The 15256-nt window shown below is 40.0% G+C and overlaps 1 non-coding gene across 1 annotated transcript; it reads left to right on the top strand.

Annotated features, from left to right (window-relative positions):
- The first annotated feature begins 4458 nt into the window (after positions 1-4458).
- Positions 4459-4540, top strand: Trnas-gcu. Its single transcript has one exon. It is a non-coding gene; the product is annotated as a tRNA-Ser (tRNA).
- Positions 4541-15256: the final 10716 nt, after the last annotated feature.

Consider the following 15256-nt stretch of genomic DNA (forward strand, 5'->3'; position numbering starts at 1 on the left):
AGCAGGTAGCAGAGTACCCTGCTAGCTGGTAGCGATTGGTTTAAATAAGGATTATAAATACCCTATCAAACGAAGGAAACTTTCCAAACTTAGGCAATTTTAATGGGTGATTATTAAGAGATGTTCCCTGAGCACTGTGCATCATCCATGCATTGGTAATCTCAGACAATGTAAAACTCCTATCTACTCGTATAGAAACTAGGTCCCTGTGACGTCACGAGGAGTGGAATCGTATGGGCGCCAATCTGGCCTTTTTCAAATGACGATAAAATTGACCATTGAGATTCGACTAAACTGGGATTTCTAAAACAAAATAATTTGTATGTTATGAATACACTAATAGTGGGTAACAAATCGCAATCAATGCCTTTCGTTTTTCTTTGATGAAGGAAACTATCATATTCAAGTGCTTCTAGCCTAGTTCATCATAAACTTTTAGTCATCATAGGATACACTCACTTACATAGGCGGATTTCGGGAGGGACACTGGGTCCCCCCACAGGCGCAAAAAATAGACAAGATATTTAATGCGCTAATCTTTACTTTAGTTTTTTATTGTTTATTACGGAGTCTCAATCATAACTTTCATAATAAAATAAAGAGAATACTTTGCACAGCAGTAGTTTCATTCTGTTTTCAATCACAAATATGAGAAGACCGCTGTTCTATCTAGCCCTTGACCCTCCCTCTTCCAGCAGAAAAAAATGCTGGATGTGCCCTTGCCTACCATAGTTTAATTATCTACATCTATATCTGCATACGACTCCGTAAGCCGCGTCAGAAAGCGCGTGGCTGAAGGTTTTTGAACACCGGCCAATAGCAAATAAATGAAAATACTCTAACGAATTTCCGCCAAGCATTTACTACTTCTGCATCTATATAATACCCTGTGAGCCACCTCTAGGATGTTTTGGCAGGGGGTGACCAATCACCAACATGCAACATGCAAGAGGACCACCACATGCATACCGCACGGTCATAGAAATATTACGCATACTGTACTAGCAAAATGTACATGCTTATTCATAAAAAACTTGCAAATGGCTAGTAATTCCTAGAGCAAATACATGCAAGGTTAGAACTATGAAAAAAAACATGCAATGAGTGATCCTAGCGAGCGACGCCATTATTCCTATCAAATGAGACAACGTTGCTATCATTAATAGGCCCTTTACTGTTCCGAGGGAAAAACGAATTACTATACCTATCCGTTTGGCAAAATATCTCTGGAAAAATGTGTCGTTTCCGACGGACATGGAAGGCATACATTGAGGTTCTAATACGATGTCCTCCCTGTCGCTCTGAAAGATATATATACTTAATGTCTCTAGCAACGTAAGCCTAGCGCGCAGCCTCCGAGTCTCAAGTGGATAACAGCCTAATTCACTTAACATTTGTCTAACGATTTGTGTACGTCCGTAGTTTGTCGTTACGATAGTTTTGTTAGTGTAAGATAAACTCGATAAACTCCTCTTAGATAAACTTGGATGGGAATCTCAGTCGGACCGTAGATTGAAAAATAGACTAAACCTTTTATATGAATTCAAGAGCAGTGTCTTTTCTAGGGAAGTTAGCCATATCTTACGGACGCCAACATACTTCGGAAGATCAGATCATATAAATAAAATAAGAGAGATAGATGTAGAACAGATAGATTCCGAATGCCTTTTTTTCCACGATCAATAAGAGATTATAACGGCAGCGATAAAACTCATAAATAGATTGCATGACTTGTAGTGTAGCCTACTACCATATGTAAAACTTAATGCATGTTTCTTAATTTTATTATTCCTTCTAACAGCATATGGTAGTATAATTTGTTAGAATGCGTGACGCTTTATGTACTGTTTGGTGTGCATGTGGGAATCCAATTGCATGCTGCATGCTGGTGATTTATCACTCCCTGCCAAACACCGTAGAGGTGGCTCGCAGGGTATTATGTAGATGTAGCAGTTTTTGGGGAATCGTGTAGCTTTCCGTTCACGGAGTAAGACTCCCTGCGCAGAATCCCATATGCTCGCTGCATATTCAAGGTATGGTCACTACTTACCTCTACTTCTAAGAATAATCAGTGCAGTTTTCCGTCGTAACACCTTCTAACGAGCATTCCGAATTTATGAAGACGCAGGCGCAATTCAGAGTCGTTTTTCCAACCGCAATGTGGCGCGTCATTCGACTTACGTTCCGCTGTACGACCCTGATTTCATCACCTCGAGCGAGGAGTTTACCATGAAGGAAAGAGGATGAGGATAGAGGATGCGAAGACGCAAAAAATGACGCGTGACACAGGCAGAGGCATACTCAAAAGACGTTTACGACTACTCGTAAGGAATAAGGAGAGTGGGTGCCATTAGGGCGGAGCTGTGGAAGCCATAAGGGATACGATATGACTCCTGGAACTCACTAGAGGCCTTCCACAAGAACATGCACACGAATACATGATTGGCTTCCGTAGCAATGCTTGCAGTGATATGATAATGCTCTTACGGACGCCAACATACAACGGATGATCAGATCATATAAATAAAATAAGAGAGATAGAATGTTGAACAGACAGATTCATAATGTCTTTTTTTCCACGATCAATAAGAGATTATAACAGCAGCGATAGAACTCATAAATAGATTGCATGACTTGTAATGTAGCCTACTAACCTATGTAAAAATTAATGCATGTTTCTTAATTTTATTATTATTTCTAACAGCATATGGTAGTATAATTTGTTAGTATGCGTAACGTTTTTTGTACTGTGTGGTGTGCATGTGGGATTCCAATTGCATGCTGCATGCTGGTGATTGATCACCCCCTGCCAAACACACTAGAGGTGGCTGGAAGGGTATTATGTAGATGTGGGTGATAAAATCATGATAAGGAGCCATTGAATAAAACGATGAAGTAGAATTGAACTGCCACGGAGACAAATGGAAATTAGACCATATTAAGAATATCAAAAATTATCTAACTTAATGGCTACCGCATTTGAAACGCTGATACACGTACGAACGCACTCTGTCAATTCAATCGATTACCAAAAATACCGATAAATTTAACTGTAGCAATGGTTCTTTGGGAATTTATTGAAAAAAAACTTAAAAACATCTGAGACTGAATTCCTTATAGTTCGACCAGTGCCATTATAACATATGTACTATGTTCTAAATGTAACCAACCTGTCTTGTACCCCAAAATATGCGTTTCAATTACGTTTATAAATATAGTTTACGTTGATAAACATAGTAAACGGTCAAGTCCATTAGAAAACGAATAATAAAATCTTTACCTTGGAAAACTCCGTCAATTTAATTTTAACATGCAATGAGCAATACTTGAGATAAGATTCTTCGATCCCAAAAAGCTGAATTTCGCAACGATGAGAAAAATTCCCATTAGAGTATGCATAAGAAAGACCAAAATATCAGACAACCGAGTCATACTTTCGTCAACCTAGGTGATGAAAAAGGCGAAAGTTATTTCTAACTGAAGGTAAAATAGGTGCTATATTCAACTCACATTTTTGCCGCTGGCAACCTGAACAGCAGCTGCAAAACAGGATCGCCAAAGGAATCGGGAAGGACTAGCGGGAACTGAACTAGTCCCAGGACCCATGCTTGACAAAGGAAAATGACCTGTAAATGAAGTAGTAAAATTCCAACTTTTAAAATCGAGAAGCAAAGTATTGCGACAAGTTTGCAACATATCACTTCGACCCTATGAACAATAAAGGTTTTGTATAGGGAAACAGTTCAACTACAAGGTATTAGAACATAATATTTAGAGAGAGCGAGAAAAATAAATACCGTGAATAACTGAAGAACTCAAAATATGATATCTGAAAATTAAGCAAGCCTAGATAATGGAAAAACGTAGTACAGAATGTTGCCTGCGCTGCTAAGAAATACGTATCATATCTCATCGGCGTGAAAGCTCAACAAAAATGAAGGCCTCGTGGTGCACCAGTTGAAGTCGCTCGTCTGCTTCAAGCCCTCCCTTACACAGGCTGTTCAGTCACGCAGCCGGTACATCATCGGTGATACCGAGAGCACTGCCACCTTCCGCGCGAAACGGGATGTGTTGACTGTTTGACCGGTCGAATTGATCCACCTTGTTGGTTTCAACCACTGTTGAATCACATCACGGTAAGTATTTGGAGAAGGCGACCAGCAGCTCGGATTCGTTGCGGAATATGCACGTGTTGGAGATATGGAATGATTTCAGAGTTTCTTTTTATATTTCAGGCCAGTTTCAAGGAAAGAAATCTCTTAGACTGACATTAAATGACTAGGATAGATAATCATTCGTATAGCAGGCGCAGATACATTAAAAGACCTCAAAAACGTCATAAAATCAAGAAATATCAGCGATTTCCGCATCCCTTTTAGCACATGAAATACTTTTACCGAGGGAAAAACAAGTTTCATTATCTAACACTCTCATCCAAAACCTTCTACTCTTCAACATGACGAGGTGGCCGAGGGGTTAAGGCGTTGGACTGCTAATCCAATGTGCTCTGCACGCGTGGGTTCGAATCCCATCCTCGTCGACATTATTTTTTATGTAGCTGCCATGATCGACATGTTGTGGTCAGCTGCGGACAAGCTAAGTAGACAGCGAAACATGATCCATTGCCTCGTCTGGATTTTCAGGTAAACCGTGTTAATGGAGCCTATAATTTTCAGTCTCACATACGCACAATAATTTTCTTTTGGCAAAACACAGTTTCCAAATATACCTCCTAGACATGCTATCATCTAATCCTTGAATAATTCACATGCAGATAAAGATTTATGTTATAGAAGATGATATAGAAGTGATATATGATGTATATATATTTATCGTGGTATACGTTAAAATATCCGTTTTTTAAGTTTGTTATGGAATCAGTACCTTAAAAAAGTCATTGGAGTTCGGGAGGTACTAGGAAAATAATTATTATCCAGGAATATGAATGTGTGAATTCCACAGGCAGGAGTTTCCAAGTAATATAATTTTTGGGTTTTTCCCGGCGAACAATTGCAGTGAAGCGAGACTTTGAGGAATTGGTATTGGATTCCTGAATCCCTGAAGACGATGGGCGAGTTGTCCATCGAAACGTTGGAAGGAGAAATGGAGAACCTGACCCGGTGTGAAACCCGAGAAAACTTCACTGCAGGAGTTTCCAAGGCTCATATGATTGCACTTCATGTTTTCGGGGAAGACATAGTTTTTGGGGTTTTTCACATCCATTCAAACAGAGTTTTTTTACGTGGCACCATCACGTGGACTACCTTCCGTCTAGCCTGACCCTTCGAACTATCTGACATGGATGGCCCTACCGGGAGTAATTAAAAGGATTCCATCAATTCGAGCTATAAGAGTCGTAGAAACGCGCAACACCGCAACACAGCAACAAGGTTTCACCCCATGGGAGCGGCAAGTGGAGGTAAAACTGAAAATATTTTACACAAAGAAAAAGATCGAATTAAAAAAACTGAATAAGTTTGTCTCTCCAGTTGGAGGAGTATTGAAGTATGCACTTTTAATCAATGAATTTCGTCATTTGAAAATTCATCGTATTCCGTGAAAATTGTGGCGTTAGAGTCCTTCCATTTTAAGAGTATTTCTTTCGTTTTCCCTCCATCATTCTTTTTACTATAGAGTTTCCTTTAAGCTCGCAATGTGACTGCCTAGTAAACTAAAACGGAGGCCTACAGGGAAACCTCAATTTCAATATTTTTTATTGTGGGAGGTGGTAAAATGTAACGAAAAATGCTTATAAGCTGTTTTTTGTATTCTGTTACTCTTCCAACGTTCTAAGTGTTAACTGAAATGAAAGTTCCATCAAAATAAACAGCTATGAACAGACGCTATCTTCGCATTCGGCCAAGGATACCAACACCTTATCTCGCATTTTGCCACTTCAATCATAATCACATATGAAGAAGCCAAAAATCTTCCTTGTTTACAACTTTTCTTTGAGTAGGATGTGCTCGTTAAAGGTATTACATTAAACCTTTTGAACCAAGAAATATTTTGCTGATTATTTGCCCACCAAGTTCAGCATTAAAGCTGATTTTTTTTCTCTTCCCTGATGTAGACATATCCCGTAAAACTTATCTGACATACTTTTCTTGGAAAGTTCGTGACGGCATTGATCATGGAACAGTCGTCACAAAAGGTCGGCTCTGGCACTATTTTAGCTTTATTTCTCGTATCCCATGAGCTTTCATTTCAATTGTCAGAAAAAAACATAAAACGTAAAATTATGCGCTTTTGTATATGACAGTGTTCCATTATTTATGTCGCTGCGCGTGGAAGAGCTTCGTAGACCCTCAGACCTTTCGACTTTTATATCTTTCCGTAGGTATTTAGGTCCTGGTCATGGCCCTGGCTGGATATCCTATTACTCAAGCAACCTCGAATTCCTGTGCCCGTTTCGAAGCCCTTAGCCCTCCGCATCCTAGGGACACCAAAATGTTCATCTTCCAAACCATCGCGTAACGTGACTCCCACCAATAAATAAAAAACTGGAAATTACATCCTGCGTCCTCACGGCTTCCGTGAAAGGTCTTTGGTTTCTTTTAATATTCACGCTTCCAAAATACCCGGAGTATCCCTTTGTATTCCGGTGTAGATTAAGAACTCACTCTCTCAATCAGTGTCCCAAACTTAAGGTTGGTTAGGATAGGTGAGGGTAGAGCTCACCCTAGACTAAGCCCGTGTTCCAATTCATAGTGTGTACTCTACGCTCTTGTGCTCTTTCGCCCTTAACGGCTCTTACGATCTTACCTGCTCTGATTGCAAGTAGTGCCACCACTGTCAAGTGGCAGATTTCGAAACTGAAAAAAGTTGAGTAACAATTTTGGAGGGTAAGAAATAGGGGAAGTTTTGTTGTGAAGTGAGTGTTGCAATATTTTATGGCTCTATAAATATATGTACTTATATATAGGTATGCTTATATGTACTTATAAATGGAAATGCAGAAGTTATAACGAATAAAATACGGCAAAGGCGACAGATTTATTATTTATAGACTGCTAATTTCGTGTAGCATAACATTCAGATAAATTGAAGTGGTTTTTAAATATAAAAACAATTTATTAAAGACGTCTTTAAAATGAAAAATAATAATCACTGTAAATAGCTACTTGTCATGATATTTGAAATGCTGTAAGTTGACAGATTTAGGGCGTCCAGCCAAAGCAGAAAAATCCATGCATAAATCCAGCTTCTCCAGGGAAATTTTACAAATTCCCAGGTTAATCTTCCGTGGTTACTGCGATAGATACGAATTAAAAAAACACCAGAAATCACTTAAATGATTTTAAAACATATTATATTCATGCATTTACAAGGAAAAGAAATACGTTAGTTAACATTGAATTTAATCAAAGCAAGCCTAACGAGCTGCTTCCACCTCGTAAGTAGATATCGACGTCACCTGGAATTCTATTCTTCGTGTTTTTGAATCTTACTTGAGTACATAGTTAAATATTTACATACATTCAGATAGAGTACATATATAAATATTTCGGTTCTGTTGTCGTCTGACATCCCACGTTTCGTTGCGCCTGAAAAAAGTCTTCTTCGCTATTACACTTAAAATTACAACAAACACATTTTAACTTTGGTTGGTCTTTTCAACTACATCTACATCTACCTAACACCCTGCGAGCCACCTCTTGGGTGTTTGGCAGGGGGTGATCAATCACCAACATGCAGCATGCAAGAGGACCGCCACATGCCCACCGCACGGTCATAGAAATATTGCGCATACCAGAAAAATATACATGCTTATTCATTAAAAAAACTTGCTAATGGCTAGTAATTCCTAGAGCAAATACATGCAAGGTTAGAACTATGAAAAAAAGCATGCAATGAGTGATCCTAGCAAGCGACGCCATTAATCATATTAGTTGAGACAACGTTGCTATCCTTAATAGTACGAGGGAAGAATGACACTTTAAATATCTATGTTTTGCAGTCTATTTCTTTTATTTCATTCTCATGATCACGTCTACTATAGTACGATGGTAAACGAAGGATGTGATTCACGTCGTCTGAGAAAATATCTTCTTCGAATTTCCTAATTAAGTTAAGCCTATATTTCGATCTACGCTCCTGTAAAGGTTCCCATCCTAACTCGTGTAACATACTGGAAACGCTGCACTTTTTGTCGTAAAAACTCATCACAAATCTGGCCGCCCTGCGCTGTACTCGATTGACTTCGGCTATTAGTCCTGCTTCGAAACTAACATGGTTTTGACACTCCGATTCTGTATTTTCAACAATCAAGACACTCTGAATAGTTACTCTCAATACTCCTCACGCACCGGATACCGAGTAGTGAATTATCGGCAAACCAGAAGACTCTGCTCAACAGTGACAAAGGTCAGGCGAAACGCAATCCCAGGGACTGGCATGACATGAGGGGCTCAGTGAAACCATGTTCAGAACCATCCCTGATAAAATAATAGTTTTCTTTCCACATTTTTATCTTATTTTTAGTAAACATTATTCTGTATATTTATCTGGGAGCAGAGCTGAACGCAGTTACGCCCCGCGGATCACGTTAGACAGTCGCAACAATAAATCATTGAACTCCTTCCGAAATCCGCATTATCCTTCAACATTTACGACGATGGAGGGCGGGAGAAAAAAATGATTCAGTGTCCTTTTCCGCGTTTTTCACCCCGCACGACGAGCATAAATCCACGAATTAATTGGTGGGGCATCCTCGTGCTTGTCGCATCCAGAAAGGATAGCATGTAGCGCAGTTGAGTTACAACCGCGCAAGCGTTACGGGGGGCGGATCGTAGAGATGTTAGCTCCGACAGATAAAGCGGGATGCGGTCCATCCCGGCCCACATGGGGCACTCTAGTATATGCCTAGCCCACGGACCCTAATCCCAAGGACTGTAGACGGAGAAAAAACTGTCCCTGATTTAAGGCGGCTACAACTTGATTTCTGGCATTTAAACCTGCCCAAGATACTATGGACAAAATATTGAGTGAGAAATATGATGTAGGAAAATATTAACCCATTGTAACCCAATTTTGCTTCTAAGTAACATCAAAAATGTGTAAATTTTCAGAGCTATTCACAAAAGATTTGAACTACTGTGTTCCATTGTGCTGTAAATTTTAATGGCGAAATATGTAGCTGCCACAATAATTATGATTGAGCAGAAAATTTTCACTTTTTTTTAAATAAGTAGTCTTGAAAACTTAGTTCTCCCAGAAGCAGCTATGGGTTAGATATAGTTAAAGGAATATTAAACCAACAAGGGATGTGCGAGTAGTACTTTTTGATTTCGAGGCGAGAACCGAGTCGAGTTGCAAACTACTCGACAGTATCGAGTCGAGTCGGGTTCTGTCGAGTATTATATTTCTTAGACCAGGCAATACAACAATTAATTCTCCAACATATTCTCATTTTCCCCAATACCTTTGCAAATATTATACTCTGAATCCTTAGCCTGATGTAAAAAGGAAAAGAAAAATAATGAGGAACGTTAATGATAATTGTGTCAAAATCGGGAAAAACTGGCATTGTCCGCTAAAACCTTAAATTTATAATTCGAGGACTTTATGTTAGAGGAAGATTGTGGTTGTATCTTTCAAAAATTTTAATACTTTATCTATTATCTAGGCGCTTGAATAAAGGGAGTAAAGTGGGGTACAAAACTATCGGATAAGGAAGCATGAGCGATGCAGCGGTCCACTCGGGTTACTCCGAGTACGCCGCCACCAACTAATTTCTGCGTTACATCTACATCTACACAATACCCTGAGAGCCAGCTTTAGGATGCTATGCGGGGGGTGATTAAACGTACGAATAAAAGTCGTTGCGGTAGTCTTGTTAGTGTAACTGACCTCTTAGATAAACTCGGATGGGAATCTTTGTCATATAGAAGATTGAAAAATAGACTAAACAAATTAGATAAATTCAAGATTATTCTCAATTCTAACGAAGTTTGCCATATTTTACCAAAGCCAACATATTACGGAAGATAAGATCATATATAAAAATAAGAGAGATAAACTGTAGAACAGACAGATTCAGAATGTCTTTTTCCACGATCAATAAGAAATTATAACGTCAGCGATGGAAATCATAAATAGATAAGATGACTCGTAGTGTAGCCTACTAACCTATGTAAAACTTAATGCATGTTTCTTAATTTTATTATTATTTCTAACAGCATAAGGTAGTATGATTTGTAAGTATGCGTGACGCTTTTTGGACCGTGTAGTGTGCATATGGGAGTCCAATTGCATGCTGCATGCTGGTGATTGATCACCCCCTGCCAAGCTCCCTAGAGGTGGCTCGTAGGGTTATATGTGGATGTAGATGAAGATGTATGCACCAACACGCAGCATGAATGCAGCAACATGCAGCATGAAACACGCAGTACGAAGTGTAACGTCATTTTTGGAACAGAAAGTTGGCTAACAGATGATGATTCAGACAATGAGATCTTCCCAAAATCGTTCACTGTTTATCGGAAAGATAGAATTAATCGAGTTGGGGGCGGAGTTTTTATAGCTGTAAAGAATTCAATCGTCAGCCAAGCGATAACCGTAACTGAGACCAGCGTTGAATCTGTGTGGTGTTTAATTAAATGTCCAAAATTCAAAACTATTTTATTATGTTCGTATTACAGACCACCTAACTCAGATATAACGTCAATGTTGGATTTTCAAAATCAAATAAACAGCGTAGCATCCAAGTATCCTGAAAGAAACTTGATTGTGGGTGGAGATTTCAACGTACCTTCTATAGATTGGGAGACTTATAGCTTCATTCCTGGTGGGAGGGATAAAGTGATCTGCGAGGCTTTATTACACACCTTCACATCTAATTCATTGTTTCAAATAGCATCCGCACCGAACAGAGGAGAAAATATTCTTGATTTATTAGCGACAAATATACCACATCAGGTAATAAACGTTGGCACTGTCGAAGGAATAAGTGACCATAGGGTAGTAACTGCAAAGTTTTCTCTAAATATCGCTGTAAACTTTAAAAAAGAGCGTAAAGTTTTCATTTTTAAAAGAGCTAATTTTGATGGGTTTAAGATTCATATGAAAAATGCTTTCCCCGAGTTTCAAGAATCAGTATTAAAGTTAAATGTAGTGAATACTTGGAAAGCTTTTCTTTCGCTCGTAACTTCGGGAATAAATAGCTACATCCCCAGTAAAATAGTAAAAGAAGGCAGCGAACCGAGATGGTACGACGCGGAAGTGAGAAAATCATTGAGGCGACAGAGAGCGTGTCATGCTAAAATGAAAAAAGTCAGCACGGATTTATCCGCTAATGAACGCGAGCTAATAATTAAAAAATATAGGATGACTAAAGCCGCCACGAAGGAAGCGTTCAGGAATGCGTTCACGAATTTTAAAAGAAAAACACTAGTAGAGCAGTTACAGGATAACCCAAAAGCATTTTGGTCATATGTTAGGGAAGTTCAAGGTAAACGATCTACCGTATGTTCGCTGAGAAACGACAATGGAGATGTGTTGACAAGCAGTTACGATAAAGCCAATTTATTAAATTCCTACTTTAAGAGCGTGTTCACGGAGCCTTCCGAAAACTCACCCGGGACCGATGACAATCCCTGTATTCATAAGATGCCAGCTATTGACATTAGTACGCTCGGAATAGAAAATATATTGAAATCGCTTAGTCCAAATAAATCACCTGGTCCAGACGAAATCCCTTCTCGTGTATATAAAGAACTAGCCTCAGAACTTGCCCCCTACTTGCAGTTAATATTCAGTAAATCCATCAAGCAACACGAAGTACCTAATGACTGGAAAATCGCTAATGTAACGCCTATATTTAAAAGTGGAGACAAGGAACAGCCATCTAATTACAGGCCGATATCTTTAACGTCCATCTCTTGCAAAGTCATTGAACACATCGTAGTCAGCTCGGTAATGAAACACCTAGACGCGCAAAACTTATTAATGGGAAATCAACATGGATTCAGGAAAAGCAGATCGTGCGAAACTCAGTTAGCGCTTTTCGCCCACGATATTTTAGTCTCCGGGGAAGACAACATTCCAGTAGACGCGATTTTTCTTGATTTCAAAAAGGCATTTGATAAAGTACCCCACGGAAAGTTAATATTAAAACTGAAATCTTATGGTCTAGACGAAGATGTCATTTCCTGGATTAGAGAATTTTTGAGCGACCGCGTCCAAAGAGTAGTATTAGACGGTGCAGTCTCCAATGAGGTTAGAGTGACTTCTGGCGTTCCTCAGGGTAGTGTCATTGGCCCACTCCTATTCCTTCTTTATATAAACGACATTGGCGAAGTAGTGCAGAGTAAGTTACGATTATTTGCAGACGACGCTGTAGTTTACAGAGAAATTCGTTCCAGCAAAGATATAGATGAACTAACGAATGACCTTGCTGCTATCCAAGCTTGGTGCGATGCTTGGCAGTTAGAATTAAATTTGGAAAAATGCGTCGTAATGAATTTCTGGAAGAAGAATAACTCCCTACAGCGTAACTATGTCATTCGGGGCGCGCAGTTAAAGGCAGTTGAATCTGTGAAATATCTAGGGGTTAGACTCAATAATGATCTATCGTGGAATAAACATATTCGAGAAATAACCGGTCAAGCTAATCGTAAAATGGGTTTTGTTAAAAGAATATTAGGAAAGTGCGACGACAAAGTGAGAGAAATTAGCTACTTTTCCCTCGTTAGACCACATTTGGAATACGCTGCCAGTGTTTGGGACCCTCATGAAAAAGGCTTAATAACAGAGTTAGAACGCGTGCAAAGAAGAGCTGCCAGGTATGTGAAAGGTCGTTACGATAGTCTTGTTAGTGTAACTGACCTCTTACATAAACTCGGATGGGAATCTCTGTCGGACCGTAGATTGAAAAATAGACTAAACCTTTTAGATAAATTCAAGAGCAGTGTCTTTTCTGACGAAGTTAACCATATCTTGCGGACGCCAACGTACTACGGAAGATCAGATCATATAAATAAAATAAGAGAGATAGATTGCAGAACAGACAGATTCCGAATGTCATTTTTTCCACGATCAATAAGAGATTATAACGGCAGCAATAGAACGCGTAAATAGATTGCATGACTTGTAGTGTAGCCTACTAACCTATGTAAAACTTACTGCATGTTTCTGAATTTCTATTCTATATTCTATTTCTAACAGCATATAGTAGTATAGTTTGTTATTATACGGGACGTTTCTTGGACGGTGTGGTGTGCATGTGGGAGTCCAAATGCATGCTGCATGCTGGTGATTGATCACCCCCTGCCAAACACCCTAGAGGTGGCTCGCAGGGTAATTTGTAGATGTAGATGTAGATGAAATACGCTACGTTCTACGTTTCTGATTAAGACTAGGATGAGTGCTGCATGGCTGGTGTGGAATCATCCCTTACCACACACCCTGGTTGTGGCCTTCTCAGAACCCCATAGATGTTGATGTCGGGGGAAAACATTTCCCCTACCACACACCCTAGAAGTGGCCCACAAGGTAACTTGTGAATGTAGATATTTACATATTACCTCGCAAGCCGCCTCAATAGCTGTGCGTGGGTTAGAGTAAAGATACCAATCGCTCACACAGCAAAAAGGAAATGCTCTAAAGAATTTCAACCCAGCACTTATTCAAGTCCTTTATAGTGCGAGAGAAAAGTGGATTCCATAGCTATCAGTCCGGCAAAATATCTCCTTCAATTTATCATTTTTCTTGGACCTGGAAATTTAGTGACGTTCTAATATCATATCCTCCGTAGGGCATTGATTATCATTTTTGGGTGTTTTATTAGCTACCTATATTTCTTCCCAGGGTTCTGTATTTGTTTTGGATTTTAAAACCGAGGTTTCGTGAAGCCACGGTGAGGTCGAGAATGGATTTTTAAAATCCGAAGACGCCTCGCAACCCTCACTCCCACCCCACAGACCTCCTCCTCCTTTGCCCACCACCCCAATCCCCCCCTCTCAGAGAGGTGGGGGTGTGGAGTTTGAGGAGGGGGTGGGCGAGCTCTGGAGGGAAAGGAGTCAGACAGGTTCTGGGGGCGGGGCGTAGTACTACGTGGCCTTGAAAAATCCCCACCCCAACCAACTCCCTGCCTCCCCTAACTTACCCCTCGCCTCCACCTCCTCCGAGTCCTCCTCCTCCGCTCCTCAGCGTACACATGCTGACGCTATTCCCTTAGGGGGGGGGGGGGGAGGGGAGAGAACATGAGGAGCTTGGTGGAGGAAGAAGTGGGGGGAGGCGAAGAAAAAAAGATAGGGCACTCGAAGAGGTGAGGCGAGGTTCGGGGACCAAATTCTAGAGGGACGCAGTGATTGTTTGTGGACAGAGTTTTGCCTCATTCTCATTACGATTGTCCCAGTGATTGTCGGAACTATCGTGCATTCACACAACGATGGTTAAAACCTGTACTTCCCTCTGGTGCTGACATCTAAAGTGAACGAGAAATTGACGGTTAGCAAAGCTGTTGAGGTATGCAGGGACAATATATTACTGTGTTCAACGTGTATTTACCGAATAATTTTTCTTCCGCCCATATTCTTCCTTCCTAGGACAAATCCATAAAGAAAATAGAGCGAAGAGAGCTTCACGAACTTTTCGTCTTTCTCTTGTCGCTTCATTTTCCGGTCTACCAGCGCCTAACCATCGTAAAGTGGCTACGTTCGGAACTACATGATCTACATCTACATCTACATCTACAAATTACCCTGCGAGCCACCTCTAGGGTGTTTGGCAGGGGGTGATCAATCACCAGCATGCAGCATGCATTTGGACTCCCACATGCACACCACACCGTCCAAGAAACGTCCCGTATAATAACAAACTATACTACTATATGCTGTTAGAAATAGAATATAGAATAGAAATTCAGAAACATGCAGTAAGTTTTACATAGGTTAGTAGGCTACACTACAAGTCATGCAATCTATTTACGCGTTCTATTGCTGCCGTTATAATCTCTTATTGATCGTGGAAAAAATGACATTCGGAATCTGTCTGTTCTGCAATCTATCTCTCTTATTTTATTTATATGATCTGATCTTCCGTAGTACGTTGGCGTCCGCAAGATATGGTTAACTTCGTCAGAAAAGACACTGCTCTTGAATTTATCTAAAAGGTTTAGTCTATTTTTCAATCTACGGTCCGACAGAGATTCCCATCCGAGTTTATGTAAGAGGTCAGTTACACTAACAAGACTATCGTAACGACCTTTCACATACCTGGCAGCTCTTCTTTGCACGCGTTCTAACTCTGTTAT

Source organism: Ischnura elegans, chromosome 7 (assembly GCF_921293095.1).
Source record: "Ischnura elegans chromosome 7, ioIscEleg1.1, whole genome shotgun sequence".
Lineage (NCBI taxonomy): Eukaryota > Metazoa > Arthropoda > Insecta > Odonata > Coenagrionidae > Ischnura > Ischnura elegans.